This window comes from Ornithodoros turicata, chromosome 7 (genome assembly GCF_037126465.1).
Source record: "Ornithodoros turicata isolate Travis chromosome 7, ASM3712646v1, whole genome shotgun sequence".
In the NCBI taxonomy this organism is placed as follows: Eukaryota; Metazoa; Arthropoda; class Arachnida; order Ixodida; family Argasidae; genus Ornithodoros; species Ornithodoros turicata.
In genome coordinates this window covers 38940339-38961944 of record NC_088207.1, presented here as the reverse complement: position 1 = coordinate 38961944, position 21606 = coordinate 38940339, and the positions used below count along the sequence as shown (strand labels likewise).

The 21606-nt window shown below is 46.4% G+C and overlaps 1 protein-coding gene and 1 long non-coding RNA gene across 3 annotated transcripts in view; one reads left to right on the top strand and one right to left on the bottom strand.

Annotated features, from left to right (window-relative positions):
• Positions 1–21490, top strand: part of LOC135399858 (uncharacterized) — a 53169-nt gene extending 31679 nt beyond the window's left edge. The window contains exon 3 of the long non-coding RNA XR_010424433.1: positions 21044–21490. This is a non-coding gene — a long non-coding RNA (uncharacterized LOC135399858). The remainder of the gene's footprint in view (positions 1–21043) is intronic.
• Positions 1–21606, bottom strand: part of LOC135401064 (glutamate receptor ionotropic, kainate 2-like) — a 259479-nt gene that overhangs the window by 137253 nt on the left and 100620 nt on the right. The window lies entirely within an intron of this gene.

Here is a 21606-nt window from a genome sequence, read left to right as displayed (position 1 = left end):
GTTTCGAATTATTCTCATACACATCAAACTTACCTCGGTTAAAGAAAGAGCTAGGTTTGTAATTACATGGAACAAAAAAGGTATTCTCTTGTTCCGCACGTCTTCTTCCCTTTTTTTGCGCATAGAATAATCGTACGAGAATGTGTTCCCTCAGTTGTCACGGAAGGAATCCTCAACGATGATACGGTTACCCTTTCTTATCAAGGGCGTAACAAGAACGGGATGAGAGACCCGAACGTTGACAGTCACAACTCAAGGGCCTTAAAATATAAAGTCAACTTTGAAGAGGCAGAAACAGGGAGAAGCACCGCTTTTCTCTGTGACTGCCTCGTCGAAGAATTTCAATCCAATTTGCGTGTCGGGGGTCCCCTTGTATTTACAGACGCGTCGCTCATGTCGTCGTCCTCCTTTTTTTTCCCCGTGCGGTTTGCCCTGAGCAAATACACGACAGATAGCGAGGAGAAATCGAACACGAAATGAAATGCAGAGTCAATAATGAAAAATCTACGCCCGCGTTTTTACTATTCCATATTTATTGAGGCGTTTGATGGGGGCAGGTACCAGAGGCACCGTCAGAAAGCAACCTCTCTGCAAATTTGGGTCGCTCCGTTGTTGTTCTCAGCTTTTGTGTTTGGTGTGCCGAGCGTCGTTGTTGAAGAGGAAACAATGGGACTCTGAGTACGGAAATGGTAGAGATGACTTTTGGTCATATAAAAGTGAATATGCAACACAAGTGATGTGTAACGAACAACGATGCGTAAAAAACGCGCTCATAGCCATTTATGAGTTTGTCTTGCCCGACCGGTGGCGCAATGGCCGAACTCCAGTTGTTACTTATTCCCTCTCCGGACCACCCTCGCCGCGCTCTTTTGGTTCTTGTATATTTCGTAGATATCTATGTAGTGACCACCCTGCGATGTCACGAGTGTGGCAGTGATAACGCCACATGTTAAGTCGGGATGTCGTCTGCTTTACCTGATCGCCCCAGATGATTTCAAACACGAGGCTTTGTGTGGCTACCGATGGTTGCCTATGCGGCTGATAATGGTTGGTCTCTATATAACTACGGCCGCTGAAAGCACGCTCGTGATTGGCGGACTCTTCATGGCTACGTCTCGTCCTTTGAGCGATTTGGAGGTGACCCGGTGGCGAATTCGGGCTCCGGCTGCGCTATCTGGGTGTTTTCCCTAGGTTCTCTTCGGACGGCTTTAAGATAAATATCGCCACAGTTCCCTGCGAAGTCGGCCAAGGACACACGATCCCCCTGCGATAGTCGTGACGTTGACCGCCTGAGCGTGGCCGACCACGGCAAGCAGTTCCATCATCACCATATTTGAGCTATTCGTTTTTATTTATTTATTTATTTTTTCATGCAAGTCTACTCTAATTACTTTCCTATTATCTTTTATCTTTGAACGATCAAGCTTTGTTTCCCCAGGTGGCTTCCCCAACGAACTTCATTTTAATGGGCCACTGAAACGCAAAAGCATTTGTTCGCAGATGAAAGCTGAAGTTTCAGTAAGCGCTATGCGACAAAAGAAAAAAAAAAAGGATATTGTACGTCACGAAAACGCTATCAAACCGCCCGCGAAAAACGCCATCGTTAGTGGAAGCCAATCGGATCCTCAAGAACAAGAAATGGCGGCAGCCCATCGGGCAGCAGAAAAAGCGCCCGCGAACGTGTTGTGTCTCCGTGCGTCTCGAACGTAGTTCGCCCGGGGTCTTGTATAAGTACGCCGCTCCATGCGCATTGGAGCAACTTGAAATGAACTTGTTGCGGGTGTTGTAATACTATTTTAAACAGTGTCTGACACAACGGCCCCGAGGTCACCATATGGCGAAGATGAAACATTACCAGCACTACATGATCACCAGTGTTACAGCAGGCACCGCTACAAACATCATCGTTAGAATAGATCATGCACTAGATAGATTAGATTATCGTTAGACCCGACAAGGAGCATCTTTTACAGTCCTCCATTTTGTGACCACATCATGATACATAAACAATAGCCAGTTTTTTGTGAATCGTTTTCAGTCAAACGGGTCACGAACGGTGTCGCAGAGTACCAATGAGAAGAGGGACTGACTGAGAACGGAATCATCTGATTGGACAGGGGCAAAACCGTTCGCGAACCATTTGAGTGAAAACGATTCACCAAATCTTGCTATTAAAAAGACTTTCATCCGGTTAACACAACAGAAGCGGAATACTCCGTGTGCACTAGAGTTCGCCACCACCTTCACTGAGATCGTCGTAACTTCCCAAGCACACTGCACTGCATTTATATAAGGCACACATTTCCCACAGAGAGCCGTTTAACACATATATGAAATTACGAACTCAACGAACGTCACGAATCCAGGAACATGGCCTCGTATTTCTGCTCTACTGGTGTCCTGGCCACCCGGCTGCCTTCATAATCGATGGCCCGCATAACACAGCTTCTACACGACGGTTCTGCGCTGCCCCCGAAGCAGCGTACGATTGTACTCTGCTGTTTCTTGTCGCTGACACAGAAGATAGAGGGGAGATAGCTAATGGCGACACCGAGGGCAGATTCCTCCTGCCAGTGCCGGCAGAGATTATACTGAGCTCTTCCTGTTAGCGCACGAGCGGGCAGGATGCGTTCGTTCCTCCCAGCAGTCGGTACAGTGGCCGATATTGCGACGGACTGGAAGATAAGAAGAGACTGTGGGCATGTAGCGTGGCGAAAGGTAAAGACCCCCGTTGGATTTAGTTTGATCGAAACAACGGAAGAGAGGGTGAACGGTATTCGTTTCCGATGGAAAGGTTCCACTGCGTTTATTTATTCTGTTTTTTAGAATTTTTTGTTTATCGCCTTGGAATGAGCGTCTAAGGTCCTCGCTTTGTTAGGCGTTGTTCACCGGAAGCAGTCCTAAAATTTTGCATTAATTTTCATTTGTCTATGCGCTAACGTTGTCTTTTTCGACGACCGTTGAAGCCAACTCCCTTGAAAAACGCGCGTAGCGCCAGCAAGCGTGTATCGTGGCAACCCGCCAAGCAGCATTGGACTCAATGCCATTTTGGAAGTTCACACATTACACGCTTGCTAGTGCTACTTGTTGGCTTCAATGGTCGTCGAAGGCTGCCCGTGTAACATGGGTTCAGGGGGGCAGTGTTCAACTATCGTTGAAACCAACGACCATGAAAGATGCGCACAGCGCCACCCCCTGTGTTACCTGTCAACTCCTCAAAAGGGGATTGGTTGAGACGATACACACTTTGTTACTCTACGCGCGTCTTCCATGGCCGTTGGTTTCAACCATTGTTCACGGCTGCCCGTGTAACTGGAAGGGTGGGGGGTTATAATTTTCAAGGCGCAGCCATCATCAGCTGACAGCAATCACAAACGAAATTTGATTTGAACTGAGAATAAAAGGAGGAGAAGAGGAAAAGACTCACAAACAAACTTCGTAAGCCCCTTCAGACCGGGAGGATTGTACCGATATACGCGCACATTGGCAATTTCTGCTAAGCACACTTCCTTGAAGTTCGTTTCTACTACACCCTCCGAGGCATTCTCAATTTTCTCTACGTTCAGCACATCCATTTGTTTCCTCGTTGTTTAAACCTCCAACCTTCGAGAACTGCATCATTCCATCATCGCTCATCACTAATGATCCCTGACCGCCCAATTGAGCTTTATTTGGAACGGCATAAATCATATAATTCCTTCGTCGTTAACTAACCCTACAGCATAACGCGCGTCATTCTTAATAATGTCATTATTGCAGTCCACTTCGCCTATTTCCCCCATACTCAGCAGTAGAGTTCCAAGAGGTGCAGCGTGAAGTAGCCGACGCTATAAATTTGCCTCCAAAAGGGATGCGTAGACGGAGAACGCGGTTTACAAGGAGATTAGTGGTTGCAGCCTTCGCTAACTGAGTTACCCACAAACAGCCTACGCTGGTCACTTATCATTCGCTGCGTGTCTTCTAGGGGAAGACGCAGTTGTAGAAAAGGGAGATCTCAACAAGATACTCCAAAGCCAAAAGACTTATTTGTCACATGCTAGTACTGGAATTCGGTTCTCAGTGCGTCCTGAAAGTGTGGTTCATTTGATGACAATAACGAAAGAGAGGAAGTATGCTTTCACTGATGTGTCTGACACATCGTCATGTATTCTGCAGCTAGCAGCGGATACACTCTAAATCGTTTTACACCTTAAAGGGTGTAAATCAAAATGTTCATGGCGCACACCTTTTAAGGTGTATTTCAACATCCTCATGGCAATTGGGGTGTAAAGGGTATAACGCTGAATAAAACTGCTGGGTTCGTGGCAATATGCTGGTAACTGTGTATTCACAATTACCAGCATATTGCATATAATCACATTGAGGTACATATATGTATGCACATCAAGGTGATTAAATATGTGTAAATGTAAACATGCAGAGCCGACAACCAGACAATCATGTATGGCATGGCAGCTGTTCATGGCAATGAAGCATGACAGCTGTCTATAGCCTTTCCTGAAATTGTAGACCTTCTCATGAGCAGGCACATCCCCAATGTGCATGTTAATTACTTAGAACGTTGCATTTATTCGTTTCTTCAAGGATTTGCAGTGTGGTACCCACAAATATCTAACCCCTGTAAAATGCATTACATTGTTCATTAACCGCGACTCATCAGGATGTTTGGTCCTCTCCTAGCTCTATGGTGTATACGTTTCGAAGGGAAACACTAGCATTTTAAAGATGTTGCTAGAAAAACTCGAAATTTTAAGAACGTAACCCTTTCATTAGCAAGAAGACATACATTTTATCAAATGTATGTGTGGTTGCAACCCTTCATCAGAAATGCCACATCTACTGATGGTTCCAAGGCGATACTACTTGAGCATGCCCCCGAAGCAATTCAGAGTTACATTCATGACCGTGGTATTCACGCAGAATCTATAGTCTATGTGAACGGTGCAGTTGGTAATGATAACGCATTTGCTGTTGGCTGTGTTGTTGCAAAAGAACCTTCCGAGGAGGACTTACCCGTGTTCGTTGAGATTGCAGGCATATCTGTTATTAACTCTGATGCCATTTTTCCCATAGAAACATTAACTGCAGTTGAGTATGATGAGCACTGTCATGTATTTGTTCTGTCTTGCAATGAGGAGCAACGTGTTTTAAGAAATTTAAGCACTATCTCAACAGATCTTCTAAATCTGCATATATATTATCTGATGGTAGACGTGTTGTAAATCCACGTCATGCACGTTTGTATTGTAATTTCCCGTTCCCTGTTGTTGTATATATTTACTTTTGTTCATGTGAACGAAAATAAACATACTCCCTTTATACACCCAGGCGACACACTTATGACCATATTTCACCTGAGCGTGTAGTACACCATTGTTACACCCTCAGAAACTTCCAAAACAAAGTTGTAGGGTGTGAAAAGGGTGTGACCTTTGTTAATACACCTATTTTACACCTTTAAAGGTGTGAAACGATTTAGAGTGTATGATGCATAGTCGATATACTGACCACACTGCAGTTTTCACTGACGGATCCAGCAGTCATGTATGTTCATCGTCTGCGTTTGTCATCCCAACGGACGATGTGTCGCATGGATACCGTCTCTCACGCCGCACATCATCAACATCGGCTGAGATATATGCTCTTCGGTTGTTTCTGCGTAAGACATCGTGTGACGATCCGCAGACCTGGGTCGTTTACTCAGGTTCAAAGGCTGCTCTTCAATGTATAGCCAACATGGGGATACGTGGACCGCTCGCCCCAGCCGTCACTCATATACTCCATCAAGTTCAGCGTCTAAGCGATCACGGTCATCATATATCGACATCATCATAGGTCGACAGAGTGGCAACTGCTGCCCAACAGTCTCGGACGGTTGTACCAATAGTGCTGTCAAGAGGAGACAGGTGATCACTTCTGATGGATCTCCTCCAGCCACTAGCTCGCCAGCAGTGGAGTCGGGACATCACTGGCAGGTATCTCATATATTCGGTGGATCAAACTTTGTCTTTCTCAGTTCCAGACCATTTACCACGGTATTTTACTTCCCTCCTGCACAGGCTTCGTCTCAATGTAGCCTTCACTCCCCAATTTAAGTACCGGATCGGATACTGTGACAGCAGCCTATGCTCCAAATGTGGCGTCATAGCGAACGATGAGCACGTCCTAACAGGATATGAGCTCTGCGAAACGGAGAGGCGGCAACTCTGTGCTCACCTGAGTACTGCTAGCCGACAGACGTTCAACCTGGCTGCAATTATTGGCCCATGTCAGAGCCATGTGCAACACCGTCGATTACTTCTGATGTTCTTGGGGTTCCTCTTGTCTACTGGTTTGCTCCAGACGCTGTAGAGACCTTCTCTGCATCTCAATGACCATTGGTGCTTCCTTCATGAGTGTTTTTTTTTTTTCACCTTCCTTTTTGTAGCGTAGCGCAGGCAGTGGAGGAGAGCTATATTGTTGTACTTGCACATGACTTTAACTTCATTCTCATATCTCACATCTAATGCTTCGCGTGTAATGGGGTAGTGTAGTGCTCTTCAGTGGTGAATCACCCCAGGTCATAGTCAGATTTATTTGTTGTTGTTGTTGTCATGTGTTCTGATTACTATGTGCTGTTACTTGCACCAGCACATGAGGTGGAGGAAAGGGCTCGCCGTTGTCGGCCTCACAGAGGTGGGCAACGTCACGACTGACGCCCTAGGGGAATGCGCGTCCTGGGTCGACTTCTAAGGAAACTGTGCCGACATATGTCTGAAAGCCCATCGGAGCAAAACCCAGGAGAAACCCCAGACGGCATAGCGGCACCGGGATTCGAACCCGGTACCTCCCAGTCTCGACGTCTCGGCACAGGAGGGTATTCTTGTCAGCGATGACTCAACCAATGGCGACGCAACAATGGCGCCGGGACATTACAGACAGGTCCGTGTTGTACACCGTGGATCCAACTGAGTCGTTCTCACTCCCAGGCCGTTTGCCCCGCTGTTTCTCCTCCCTTCTGCACAGGCTTCGCCCCAATGTGGCTTTCACTTCACAATTCAGACACCGATTAGGGTACGCCTCGATCACCTGCTGTTCCACCTGCGGCGTGGTGGCAAACCTTCAACACGTCCTCATCGACTGTCACCTATACAGTTCGGAGAGAGCTACTATGTTTCAGTCCCAACTGACTCGCATCAACAGGTCGCCGTCCTACCTTGCCGCAATCTTGGGTCCTTACTTTAATAATGCGTAGCACTGTCAATGGCTGCTCGTACCTTGACGTCCTACCGACCTTCTTGATATTCTTTAACCTCGTCGCACTACATCACATGTGACCAATTGCATGAACTGCCAATACCGACAGTTACGACGCCCCGTTTTAGATAGCTAGGTATAGCCTGTCATTTGCTATGTGTTCTGTCATGTGTGTGTGTGCGTGTGTGTGTGTACATATACCTCATCTTTGTGATCGCTATCACACTCATATATTAACCCACGTGCACTGAGGTATGGTATCGCAATTGCTGCGGCGAACCACCTCACCCCACCGTCATTCATGTAGTTGTTGTTGCATCGGTACGCGCTTTACGTTTTCGTAACGCTCACAAAAATACGGAAGATAGAATGAAGTTAGTTACATGAATCAATAATTCAATAATATCATACCCAACCAGGAGTAAGTGGCGAACAATTCTAGCAGTCTGAAGAAGCTTAAAATTTCGTGTTTGAAGCTCAAAGGAAGCCCAATGCTCAAGTATGCACATAGTTTGTGTAGCGCGGCTTGCGATCCCGACAAAAATGTACATTGTTGGGTGGCTATGTTCGCTCACTGTATAGAGGTAACTTGATGCGTCGAGAAAAATAATCGCATCTATTGGTGGTGGTGCTAATGACAGAACCCGCCGTTGTTGGCCTCACAGAGGTGGTCAACGTCATGACTGACGCGCTGGGAGAATGTGCGTCCTGGGCCAACTTCTAAGCTTCTTCCGACTTCTAATGAGTGCCGTCCTCTGTAGGTTTGCCAGTGCTCTACGAAAGAGCAGCGTTGAGGACAGTAGCGGGTACACAAAGCAATACCGAATCTACTGAGGGCGCCACTGAAGAATTTCCTCGGCGTTCGTGCGAGAATCCTCCTCTTCTGTAAGGGAACTGTGCCAACATATGTCTAAAAGCGTCTGAAGAAAACCTAGGAAAAACCCCAGAACAGCACAGCCCGCACCGGGATTCCAACCCGGTTACCTCCCAGTCTCCACGTGACATGACCAGCACGCTAATCCCTGAGCCATGCGAGCTGATACGCGTGTATTGAACGGCGGACAGCACCGGGCAGCATCCCATACATACATAAAAAAAATAAATAAAAAACAAAGCTTTTACGCGAGTTATGATAAATATAGTTAGCAGTAATCTCTTTCACTAAGAGAGGGAGAGCTGGCTTTCACGGTATATCCACCACTTCTATACGAGGCTTGCCGCAGAGAGATTCCACAGTCCAAGCCACTGTCCACCATTTTGGACATTTAATGCCCCACCGCTAAACAATCACTCTTCATTTTCGGAACAATCGCTCGCGTACCGTACGCGGCATAACGGCGGAGCTCCGCACCCAAAAGCGCGTGGCACATTCATCATTCCTGCAAAGCCTGCAATTTCTGGGACCGCCAGATATGTCACGGCGACAATTAATTACCGCTCATTAATGGCTGCAGCCCTCATATCCGGGGGAGATGCGCAAGAAAACAAAGGCAAGTCCTAATAACGCAGTTCTGTCGTTGATGAACTGTGTAGCGCACCGTAAGCTCTTCCGTCAGCAAAAGAATGGTATGTTTTCACATCACCTAATGACCGTCCCTAGGGCGTCGGGGGCATTAGTCTTCCTGCGTACGATTTCAATATCTGCTGAATGAGGTTATTTGGGGCTAGATTTGTGGTAGGAGATGGGTAGAGAACGTCGCAGCAATATTGTAACGCGTGAAGAGCGAAGGGAATCATATAGTCTTGATATGGGAGTCGAAAAGACCGTACATGTGTAAGACTAGAGGTGCGGAAGCTGCTCTAACGATTATCCCGCGAATATTGCAGGTTACGGGACCTTCACGTGAGTGCCTAGATATGAAAGGGGCGCTAAAGCGCACAAGAACCTTTTCACGAGTAATGAAAAATTTAGTTACGTTGACACCAACACAGAAGGAACGGGACTCATCGGTTGCGTCCTCCGTGGTTTAATTAGGTAGGAAAGAAAGAGCAACTGACTCTTTCCCTCTTCCTCTGCTTCCGAGGAAGGCTGACAACGTGAAGCGGGCACTGATTGGTCGATCTCGACAAACGATTTGTCCAATCATCGAGGGACATCGTTTCAGGAGACCAACACGAGGCCTCTCCGCATTGTCGCGCTTCCTGAGAAGGAGAGGGAGAAGGTAAGAGGGAACAAATATTTGCACTTTAGTTTTTTTTTTTATTGCGTGTTGGCGCCGCGAAGCAACTGTGGCTGTTAGCGGCGTACAGACGTGGACAGGTCGAGAGGGGACAGCAGGAAGGAGTGGGGGACAGGGGGTTAGTATGCGTCATGGGCCAACTTCAGGGGAACTGTGTCAATATTCGTCTGGAAAGTCTTGGGAAAACCCAGGGAAAAGCTCAGACAGCACAGAAGATGATAGGATTCGAACCCACGACCTCCCAGTCTTCAACACGACCTTGGCTGCCACCAATGTGCGGTCGCTTGTACGAGTGCTAGTACAAGTTCTGTGTCGTACTAATTGCGCGGAGCTTTACGCGTGGTTGAGGGACCATTTCCAGTGTCGGGAAGTAGATCTCTGGGTCAAAGGAGTTAAAACAGGAAGTAACTGCAACCTATGGGGGGTTTCTAGAAGTTGTAATTCCTCCACAATTTTCTCCCGTTTTTCCTCAGATTGTACATGTGGTCCACTTCTCACAAAGGTTTGGCACGCAATTATTTTGGACAGCACGAAAAATGCTCGACAATGGAGATGCTGGCCTAAATTTAGGCACCGAACTTCTGTCGACGCTCAGACATGTCGATAATACTCTGTACCTCCGAAGCAGCTGTTGTTGATAGACATTCTACGCGATAGGCGCTTGTAAACTCCATGCCTCGCTTTGTGCCACAAACAATAGCAGAGTTAACAGCGGCGACAACCCGTTAGCAACGGCATTCTTTTTCGAGGAATGAACGGATCGATAATGTAATGCACTCAACGGCGAAGTTTCAGACTCATGAAACAGTCTTCCCCCGCCCTCAGCACAATTCGTGTAAAGAATGCAGAGAGACAGGTTTTGTCGTAGTCTAACAGCATGATGCATGTAAACAGAGCGCAACAAATTCTGCACAGGACGTTCAAGGTTTTTAAAATTCTCGCAAAATTGAGGTGAAACGGCACCAGGCGACGCCTGCTTGCAATTAATCCCCTACAGTAACGTGAATGGTGAACCTGGGTAGAAGCCGTGCGCTTTCCTGAAAGCTTACAATTTGAACGTTTCATACGCAAAAGTACTGCTATACATTTAGCATTTTTTAGCAATCTAATTTCAACGGTTGCTTCGTGAAGCAAAATTCGCGGACTCCAAGACGCCGCAACCCTGAGACGACTCGCGTGGCATCTATCGAGAACGCAAGCAACTAGGCTAGCCATCCAGCAGGTCGTGTCGTGGCAGTCTGCAACGCGAGCTTCGTCTTCTTAAGCGTACGGTTGCTGCATTCCGGGACACTGCAACGGGAAGCAGACATCCGTAGAACTCGCCTCGATGTGAGCTTGTTTTTTTTCGCGCTAGCGCCGCGAAGCAACTGTGGCTGAGCGGCATACAGACGTGGACAGATGGAGAGAGGAAAGCAGGAAGGAGTGGGGGACAGGGTGTTAGCATACGTCCTGGGCCGACTTCAGGGGGAACTGCACCGACATTCGTGCGGAAAGTCTGTCGAAAAACCGAGGGAAAAAGCTCAGACAGCACCCAGCAACCAGTGCCGCGGCGTCTCGCTCGTTAGTGTCGTGCTGACTGGGAGGTGGTGGGTTCGAATCCTACCACCAGCTGTGCTGTCGGAGGTTTTCCCTGGGTTTTCCGAAGACTTTCCAGACGAATGTCGGCACAGTTCCCCCTGAAGTCGGTCCAGGACGCATACTAACCCCCCTGTCACCCCATTCCTTCCTGCTGTTCTCTCTCCATCTGTCCACATCTGTACGCCGCTCTCAGCCACAGTTGCTTTGCGGCGCTAACACAAAAGTTAAAAAAAAAACAGTGCCGGGACTAGAACCCGCGTCACCTACCCGTCTCTGCGTGGAAAGCGATGCGACATGCGAGGTTTTGCACACAGGAGCGATACTAAAAGTACTTTCACAGCTTTCATCTGCTGGGCACCCTACTCACGCCGTGATCGTGGGTAATGGCAGAGGAGAAGACGACACGGAGATGTTAGCTATACGTCTCTTCTATGTATAGGTCCAGTTAATGCATACATACGTATTTACGTAATAATTTACATAAGTATATACTTATTAATGCGATAGCTTTGTAGGACCACCCACCGTGTAGGTCCGTCCATGTTTTTATGGGTGTCACGTGACATCGCCACCACCACGAAATCACCCTGATTGCGGTACGCTGAAACTGCGCGACCACCACACGCGCAATGCAACAAAAATTTAGCGGTTCCACAACACATTAAAAGACATTCAATCAAAAAATAAATAGCACTTCGATAAGAGCGTTTCGCCAAAATTTTACCGACAGCGATGGCTCCATAAACCTACAGGATTTAAAAGCGATATGGCATAATCCCTAATGGTGCAGCCATTTTTTTTTTTTTACATATTACCTTGCATATTTACATATCAAATAATGCATGTGCATTTAACGTAACAGCTAATGTATGCGACATTTTAATGCCAATACGAAGTCGTGCATCATTGCGGCTTATTACTGCTCATTTTCTGTCGTCATTTTGTCTAATTCGAGGCATAACCACCCCCGAGGCATCAAATGAAGTACCACATTCTGACACTCGATCATTTTAACATTTCCAGTCCCTTACACAAAGTCACTGCGGTTCTTGCGCAAATAGCAAGGTATCCTTAGATGCCTGACAAATGGGTGGATACAGGGGAAAGGAAAAAAGAAAGACGACACGTTCTTCTTTTTTAAAAGCAGCCACCGAAGCATGATAATTTTTACACTCAGGGACTCCTTTCTTGTTACCTTATCCTCATTAAAGTCTTGCTTGCGGTGCTAATAAGGTAAACGTGATTTAATTAAAAGTCGGTGAACGCGAAAATCAAGTATTGTCTCTCACGGTCGCGGTCATCTTTTTTATTACTGCACGCAAAACCAAACTGCGGCAAATTTCCTCTGTCGTCGTCACTACATGTTTTTGAATTGTCGTCGTTGATTTGATTCTACACTTCGTTACATAACTAAAAAAAAGTTACCGCAATTTGTGACACTTGATCTGTCAACTCCAGGCTATAGACACGTTTTCGGGCTCTCATCGTTTCAAATGTTAAAACGGCGATGGCTTTTAGTGCGGTAGGATTCTTGTGGTACCCCACAGTATTTTACGTGCGATGCGAAACTCACTGGTAGAGCTGAGCGGCGATAGATCGCACAACGGGTACTGCAGTTGAGCGGCCTAGGCGCGGCGCAGCAGGGCGTGGAGCGTCGGCGCGTGCCGTAAGCTCTGAAGTTATTGGCGTGCTCACTAACGGCGCGGCTTACGGCTACGTGAGCTGCGTTTCACTACAAAAGTTGGTCACAGGACGACCACGAAAACGGCCTCTCACTGAAGGAACCCTCACTGCACACTATACGACAACCACTCAAATTCGATGTTCCATACATCAGAACTAACTACGGTAACCAAATGCTTTCATACAGGATTCCAGTGCCAACAGACAGACACACTCTTGCACACAAATATCAACATGGTTACTGCGCACCCCCGCCACTCAAACGACATTTCATTTAATGGATAACACTTGTACTATATCCCACTTATTATGCTACTATGTAGGCATTTCTAGCTATACTATTGTAGATAATGATTTTCCTTTTTCTGACAGTTATGTAATTCATGTCAGTATTTCTGTCTAAATTATTCTGATACGCATTACCATTAGCACGCATTAGTTAGGTTATTCTGACATGCATTAGTAATTCTGCAGATACGTATAGTGCGAGGGGCGTTCAAGTCAAACCGGGACTTTCTGTCTCCTGGGTGTACAAATGGCTCGCGCTACTTCTTTTTCGTCATTTTCACACGCGACAGGCCTCCGCGTTCACCACGTAGTGGTCCAAAGTTTGTGCAAAACAGAAGACACATGCTAGACAAGATGGCCGACAACGAGGTGAGCGCGCACATCGAACAGCGAATTGTCATTAAGTTTCTCGTGAATGAAGGCGTAAAGTCATCTGAAATTCACAGAAGACTTCAGGCTCAGTATGGCCACGATACACTTAGCCGTAGCAAAGCGTTTGAGTGGTGCAAACGGTTCCGAGACGGCCGTACATCAGTGCAGGACGATCCCGGCAGGGGCCGCTCAAAGCCCAGTGTCAGAGTTCCTGAGAACATCCAACTTGTGGAGCGCCTGATCCTCAAGGACCGACGGATAACATATCTCGAACTGGCTCGAAAGACGGACCTTTCTGTGGGAACGTTGAACACTATCATTCATGAACACCTCCAGTTTCGGAAAGCCGGGCCTCATCACCAAAGGAGTCCTCCTCCAGCAGGACAATGCACGCCCGCATACCGCGCATCTCACGACACGCACCTTACAGGAACTTGGCTGGGAGATGTTGCCACATCCCCCTTACAGTCCAGACCTTGCCGCCAGCAATTTCCATCTCTTCGGGCCACTGAAGGCGTTCCTTGGGGGCCGCCACTTCAGCTGCGGCGATGAGGTCAAGAACGCGGTCCGATCATGGCTGCTACGCGTCGATAAGGATTTCTAGGCTGCTGGCATCAAAGCCATCGTGAACGCTCCGACAAGTGCACTAGTGCAGCTGGAGATTACGTTGAAAAATAAAACTAATTTCTCGCCTGTAAGTTCATTTTACTTTTGCGAAAAATGAAAAGTCCCGGTTTGACTTGAACACCCCTCGTACATTTTCATCATGCTATACTGATTGTATGCTGTATGGGGGACGGACCCTTGTCAAGCTGTACTTCCATGCCCCCACACCTGATAGGTGAAATAAAATGAATTTAATTGGGTTGAATTAAAGAACAGAAGATCGAGCAGAAGAGGAAACACGCCGAAGCGCAGCGCGAGAAACGTCCAAAACAGACTCCTGAGCAGCGAGAGCGACGTCTTGCTTCGTCGCAGGCCTATCGACGAAGACAAGAGGATGCATGGCGCGTCGAGCATGTTGTCGTACGCCGAAAGGGGAGATCAACACGAGACAATTCTGTGTTGCATGTGGGAGCGGAGCTTCAGTTTCAACGGCAATTCGTGAGCGAACCACTTGGAACACCGTGTACAATGTGCCATCGTTTGTGGTTCACTAACGATGTTAGAAGGTGCAAGTTGAGTGAGTGTCTGTGCTCAGTGAAGTGTTTCCGCAATTTTAAATGATCCGCCTAATTTCTTAGCAGTTCAGCGCATCAGCAGCCGTGTCACTATACGCCTCATTTCACCAGCAGACAGACCGCAATTATTTCTTATAAATTTTCACGATTTGTCGACAAAGAAATCGACCAAATCACTTCAAACAAAAAATCGCATGTATTTTTAGCGTGTATATTATGCCCTACACTGTAAAAACAGAACTTCACCGTGTAGCACGCTGTGCGCCAACCATTACCACGAATGATAAGGTTATCGCTTCTGATTCAAAGAGAGAGGTGGTTGTACGCCTTTTTTTTTTTTGTATTAATTATCATAAGAGAGCGCATTTTCATGGCACTAACAGGTACACTCTTAAAAATTAACTTCACCACATAGCACGCTCCTAGCCAACCATCACCCCGAATGACAACGTTCTCGCCCCTGATTTGTTGAAAACGGGAGGAGGAGCCTATTTTGTGCCGTGCATAATGGGACAAAATAGGCTCCTCCTCCCGTTTTCAGCAAATCAGGGGCGAGAACGTTGTCATTCGGGGTGATGGTTGGCTAGGAGCGTGCTGTGTGGTGAAGTTCATTTCTAAGAGTGTAGCGCTCTTCGTCGCATACATCGTTCTAGGCCAAACAACCTTCAGAATCGTATCGTTTTGTCTTCTGGTTGGAAGGAAAGCTGATACATAAAAAGGTGTATGCCCCCTTTATCAGCTTATCGGAGACAGAGTGATATTATCCGTGATGATGATGTTTGGCATACTGCGTGCTATGCGGTCAAGAGCGCCTCCTGTTAGTTCCTAAGAAAATCCGCTCTCTAATTATCCTATATCAACATTGCTACAAAAAGGCATGCGCCTCCCTCTCTCTTTAACGGCACGAGACAGCTGAACGAGTCGTTCAGGCTAACGAAACGAGCAACTTTATCGATGCTTTGCTGTGGTCACAATCTGTGCTCTTCGTGAAGCTTCTTCTTAGTGGTTATTTTGCACGTTGCGAGCGCTCACGTGTTGTGACGTCACCGCCCTGAGCGAAGAGCAGGCTGGCATCGAGGCTGCATCTTCTCCAACCAATAGGACTGTTTCATTTGTTCCGATAGCTCGCATTCTCGTGCTCTCATACGTGCTCATTGCGTTCCAATGTTCGTTCCCAGGCTCGTTCGTCATCTTCTTTTTCTTCCCGTCTCAATATATGGCTCGCTAGTCGTGTGAAAAATAATTAACAAACATGTACGTCACTGCAAGGATAATCGTCGAGCAATACACAAAAAATTTTAAATCATTTTCCTACCCTGACGATGGTGTCGGGTGAGAATGGTCTTAAGTATGATACGAGGACTAGTGTGTGCTGAGTTCTATGGCACGTGGGAGTCCGAGACCAGAAAGGAAAGACGTAGTGGTATCAGAAGTATCACAAGAAGAAAGAGGAGGAGGCGGCCCGTTCTCCTCAACGTGTACACTTATTTCATTACATTTTCCCTTCAAGCATTGAAGTACATCGCACAGCCTTACTGTCAGGCTTCATAAACAGCATTTCTTCCGGGACTTTACAAAATCTATCTGGTCCAGTTGAAAGGCATCCTGACGCCTAAAATAAAATAAATTCGCAGTGCAGCGTTTTTCTAGTGAGCTTGAACAGAACGTTAGTGAACTGTTTTAATTCCATGTTATAGCACCGCGAAGCAAGATAATGTTATGGAACTATTCAAGACAATCGACCTCAGAAAATCCACAGAATCCTTTGCTTTGGGTAGACCCACTCGTTAGGCAAACGATCTCATTCGATCGTAACTGGATCGAGAGATTACGCCCCTCTCAATTTAACGAAAAGAGCGCGTCACACACCACGTGCTCGAGCTCCCGAGTGCCTCCCGCTTCGTTAGATCATGAGCCATGTAGGCGATGAAGCCTGTGAGCACGTGAACACATTCGTTAGGCAGACGACTCCGTCGGTCGTTACCGGAGCAAGAGATCACGCCTTTGTCCCGTTAACGAAAAACGCGCGTCACGTGAAACGTGTCACGTGTTCGTGTTAACGAGAGCTCCGCCCCTCGTTGGCTCGCGAACGATGGAAGTGATTAAGCCCTCCATTTGTTTAATACGGTAGGCGTACGCCTTTTTGTGACCCTTATGCTGTTCATAATTGTCACAAAAAAGGCGTACGCCTCCCGTTTTCAGCAAATCAGGGCAGATAACGATATCATTCCAGGTAATGGTTGGCTAGGAGGGTGCTATGCGGTGAAGTTCATTTCTAAGCGTGTACCATTCGTGGCAATGGTTGGCGCACAGCCGGCTATGCGATAAATGCGTTTTTAGGGTGTACAACGGACAGTTCAGCGCCAAAACACTCCTTTTATTCATTTTATCTGCATTACGAACAACGTACTTCTTGAATAATCCCGTACACAAAACATTCGCGGACGCGCATACATAAGTGGCAAAGTTTTAATATGATCAGCCTCATGTGAATTAGCCATCCATCTGGCTGTCTTGAGAGGATTCTGCGCTAATTACCTTCCTAGGTCGTGCAGGCGCGGTAACGAGACTGAAAAACAAAAGAAAAGAAGAAAGAAAAACACGAAAGTGGATGTGCCATAGCTGCACTCTTGATAAATGGTAGGATAACCTAGTAGGATAATTCCGTTCTGAGGAGGTCACTCTCAGGTCATTGAGTGGTTCTCACTATCATCCAGGTTGTCTAATTCCCCGCGTGCATAACGCGCCAAGTCACCGCTATTTCATTGCACGTGACAACTCTGCAAGGGCAAAACTCGAAGTCCCGTTTCGTCGGCGCTGCATGAAGGCGCTACATAAATTCTGTGCCGCCATAAGTAAGTTTCTGGTGCGTTACACCAACCCTTAGGCGCAAAACGTGTTCCGTTTAGCGTTGAATTTTGGCACGTACAAATGTATGGAAGAACCTTGTCTCGCTTTGATCATGCATGCACGGGGAACTTTATCCACACGCAATTTCTCTCTGTTTTTATATTCTTCCGCAATCACGCGCAATGAAAGAAAAAATATAACGGGACAAGAAAAGTAATATAACTCAACCTAGTCTCCCATTCCTGCTTGCCGCATCCGTCCTTGATCTGCAGGATAACTGATGCACGGTAATTAATGTGCGCTATCAGTATCTCGCATCCTGCTAAAATATCAGCAAACACGAGGTGCTCGGCTTCCTGACTAGGTTCGGTGCTTCGAATGGAGGTATTACCGAATGGGAACACTAAACCACATAACTTGGCTCGCGCATTTGCTTCCCAAACATATTACGAGAGTAATTCGATATACCGTAGATAAAGTAATGCAGGCTCCGCGCGTCGATGCACTGAACGAATGTTGCCGCAATCCATGCATTTACACAGCTAGGTTGGCATGATGGAAACCGTTCGAATGCAGAGCACTATGTGTGATCACGAAATATAACCCATCTTGTACACGGCTACACGCTTGTACACGGTATCATTACCTGCCCTGACTTGTTATCTTCGGTGCCCATTCATCTTCCCTTACGCAATCTGAGAGCACATCCTGTTTTCTATGTTAATACCGCAAATAACTGTACTCCAGTACCTCGTTTATTGGGCCATATGAACGCACTTCGCCATAACCATGACGATGACATTTTTGGCCTTCTTGCTCTTTTACATCATCCCTTCTTAGCATTAATGAACAATCAGATTAACACTTTTGATTTCTTTCACATTCCTACAATTTCTCGATGTTAGCTTTATATTCTTGATGTTTTGTTTCGCTTTTGTTTTGCTTTCTGTATTGCTTCTGCCATGTTTCAATCTGGTTGGTGCACCATCCGGTAGGCCTCAGGGTTGTTGATGGGCACCGTTCAATATAAAGTATTATTATTGTTATTATTATTATCATCATCTTCACCTTAGAAGTCAGCGACACTACGTAATGTCGTGTTGAGGTTAGGAAATAAGGATCGTTCTTTGATTTATCCCACGTAACAGCCTATCACTACATTTTTGTAAAATGCAGTCAATCCTTGTATCCAAAGGAGTTGCGCAGATGCGGTGGTACGAAGCTGGGCAGCGTAAGATATACAAAATTACAAAATAAAAAGAACTGTAAAGAATTCGGCTATCAGTTTGTTCATCCCGCACGTAAGAAGCTTTAGCGTAAAAGAACGAAGACAATATTTGCACAAAGTAAACATGACTCCTGCAAAACAAATAACATCTCACGCTTCCGACTTCATCGGCAGCAATACTGTCTAACGAGCATACGGAATGAAATTCATTACTGAAGGTCATCGCGAAAGCGGCAGATTTTTCTTTTCTATTTTCTTCCCCTTTTGGGAGAGGGGGGGGGAGGGGGGGGGGGGCTCTGTTTATGGGAGTAGCCGAATTTGTCGTGTGACCAATTCAGTCTCTCACTATTATTATTTTGTCAACATCAACATCAACTGCAGGTTTTTCCGCTTATTGCAGTCGAATCGCAAACAAATTTTCTTCTGTCGCCAGCCTCAAGTACCAATGCAAAAATTATAGTACGGGCGATACATAAATTAGTATAAAGTGAAATTAATCCCATGATTCCGTATTGCGCGCTCAGCTTAATTCACGTGGCACCTGGATTACCAGAGCTTCGATTATATTGTGTTGGACTGCGACAACAATTTTTGCAGCTATTATTTGACGTGGCACACAAGTTAAAAGTGTGGCTACTGTATTAAGATGTGCGGGAAAGCCTGTACTTTCGTTCAACCATGGCGATGATAATAATGATAAAGAGAGCGGAAAAAAAGAAAAAGAAGGGACACGCAAAAATCTGTCCGACCATCCTATACCGACGGTTCTGGAGGTTTCTATCAGTTGGGTTTCGGGGTATTCTAGCTTACAGCCCAGCCAGATCAACGATACTTTGGCGAAGCATCCACTAGTCGTAAAGGGCACACCTCTCTAGTTGAATGCGCATTCCTGCTTGCCGCTAGCGAGTCTTCGAGTCCAATTTGAATCCTCCCCCCTGCTAGTTGCTAACGAACCCTTCTCCCCGTGGCCCCATGACCTCGGCGTCTCTCGCCAGTGAGAACACACTTTATCTTCTCCGACGCCCGCATTCCTCGCGCGGTTCCACCTTTTTTCCGCGTGTAGTTTACTTTCTTCGCCCCTACATTCACATTCTGAAACCCGAAATTCCAGATTATAAGTCTCGAACCTTGAACTCGCGCATAGCAAGCCTTATCGTTACCTTTAAAGATAGCGGGCTTCAAACGTCACGCGGCAGCACGTGAAAACAAACCGTACACAATCTTCTGTGGCTCATCTCATAGAGTCAACAATACAACAATACCATTTTGATAGGCCGTGATTTCAAATCAGCGTTGCAATTGGTCTTCGCGCGAAGCTCCGCCACCACCTCGCGCGATCCCGGCCAAGGACGATACCAATGGGGGGGAGGTAAACATTGCTGTCAGCGCCGTGTAACGGAGATTTCCGGCGCACGTCAAAAGAACCCCGTTTGGTGGAAAACATCCGCAGTCCTATACAGGGTGTTTGAGTTAAATTCCCCCGCTAAATAATTCGCGAACGGGTGCGCCAATCGAAAAACTTTCATTTTTACAAGTATACACAGTTTACAGTTACACAGTACACAGTCACAGTTTACAAGTACGTATACAAGATGCGCACCGTGTGAATGAGTAGGAGGCGCTGATTATTTAAATAAAAATAATTTCAATGAGCTTCGTGAAAAAACATAACTTCTAAAGCAGGGCGCAGTCGGCGTTAAAATGGGTGCTACCCCACGGTAGCCACTCATCGTCATTCAAATACAGTTGTTTTTTTGTCTCGTAATTTTACTGTTTTATTCAATGTCATAGATGTCATGTCTCTATTAACTGTTCGTGTACAGCTACACCCTTTTGTTTCGAAGCCTTGGATAATATCAACAATTCAGGATAGATAGAGGGATGTTAGCGATAATAAGCGCAACAACTTTCCAGAATTTAACGATTTTTGCTGTGTGTATACAATGTGCGCGCGTATGCCCCCTTTCATCAGAGGTATTCGTTTTCTGTCCCTGCCTGCAAATGAGGCGAGATTACAGATAAAGGATAGAATAAGAAACTTCCTGCTTTCAGTCTCGCACTAACGATGGCTGGAGAGGAAGACAGAAGAATAGGAATTCGCTTGTGCCGTGTGGCGCTACAACGGAGAAGGTGCGTTAAAAGATGGAAGAAGCAATTAAGGGGGGGGGGGGAGTTAAGAACGCTGGACAATAGGGGTATAAAACCAACGTACATAGCTTTAGTAATATTTCGTACCGTAGCTCAGAAGGTCACAGCGTGGTTATACCTAGAGTCACTAAATAAGCTATAGAAATAAATAAATAAATAAATAAATATAAATAAATATATATAAATAAATAAGCTTATTTAGTGGCTCTAGTTATACCAAGCCCGAGAGTTTGTTGTCCCGCGCGCGCGAGTGTGTGTGTCTGTGCTCTTGCGTAATGCGGGCTTTCTTCTTTGCGCAGGAAAAAAAGATCTGCACAAAAACAACCCAAGACGCACAACTGCCACTGAATATGCAATCTATCAGCATCCAGTGGTGGGATCGGAGATAGGTGATCTGCTTCGACCGATATGACGGGCACCGGTGCCGCATTTAGCCGAGCTTCCCGCGCTGCACTGCATGCGGTCTTATTGCCACTGATGCTAACATGACCACCAATCCGTTGTAAGGCGATGCGGTGTATCCTATCTGGTATATCCACCCAACATCTATACGCCCAGAGGAGGTCTCACACGGTTGGTGCAGGAGATCGATGTGATGTCCAAGTGAGAAGAAAGAAGATAATTCTGGCAACGGGGCAATGCTCGAGAAGATAATGTCAGTTTGAAATTGGACGGCGAGTGAAGTGGTTAGCCTCTGAGGTACGGGCGAGTATCACCACAATCGTCAAATCAGGGAACTTGATAGTAACGGCGTAATGCATGCATGTTACCTTTATGTTTAAAAAATAATAATAAAAGAAGAAAGACAGGAGAATTGTTCATAATGAAACAGCCACGACTAATAGTAAAGGTCTGATACGGC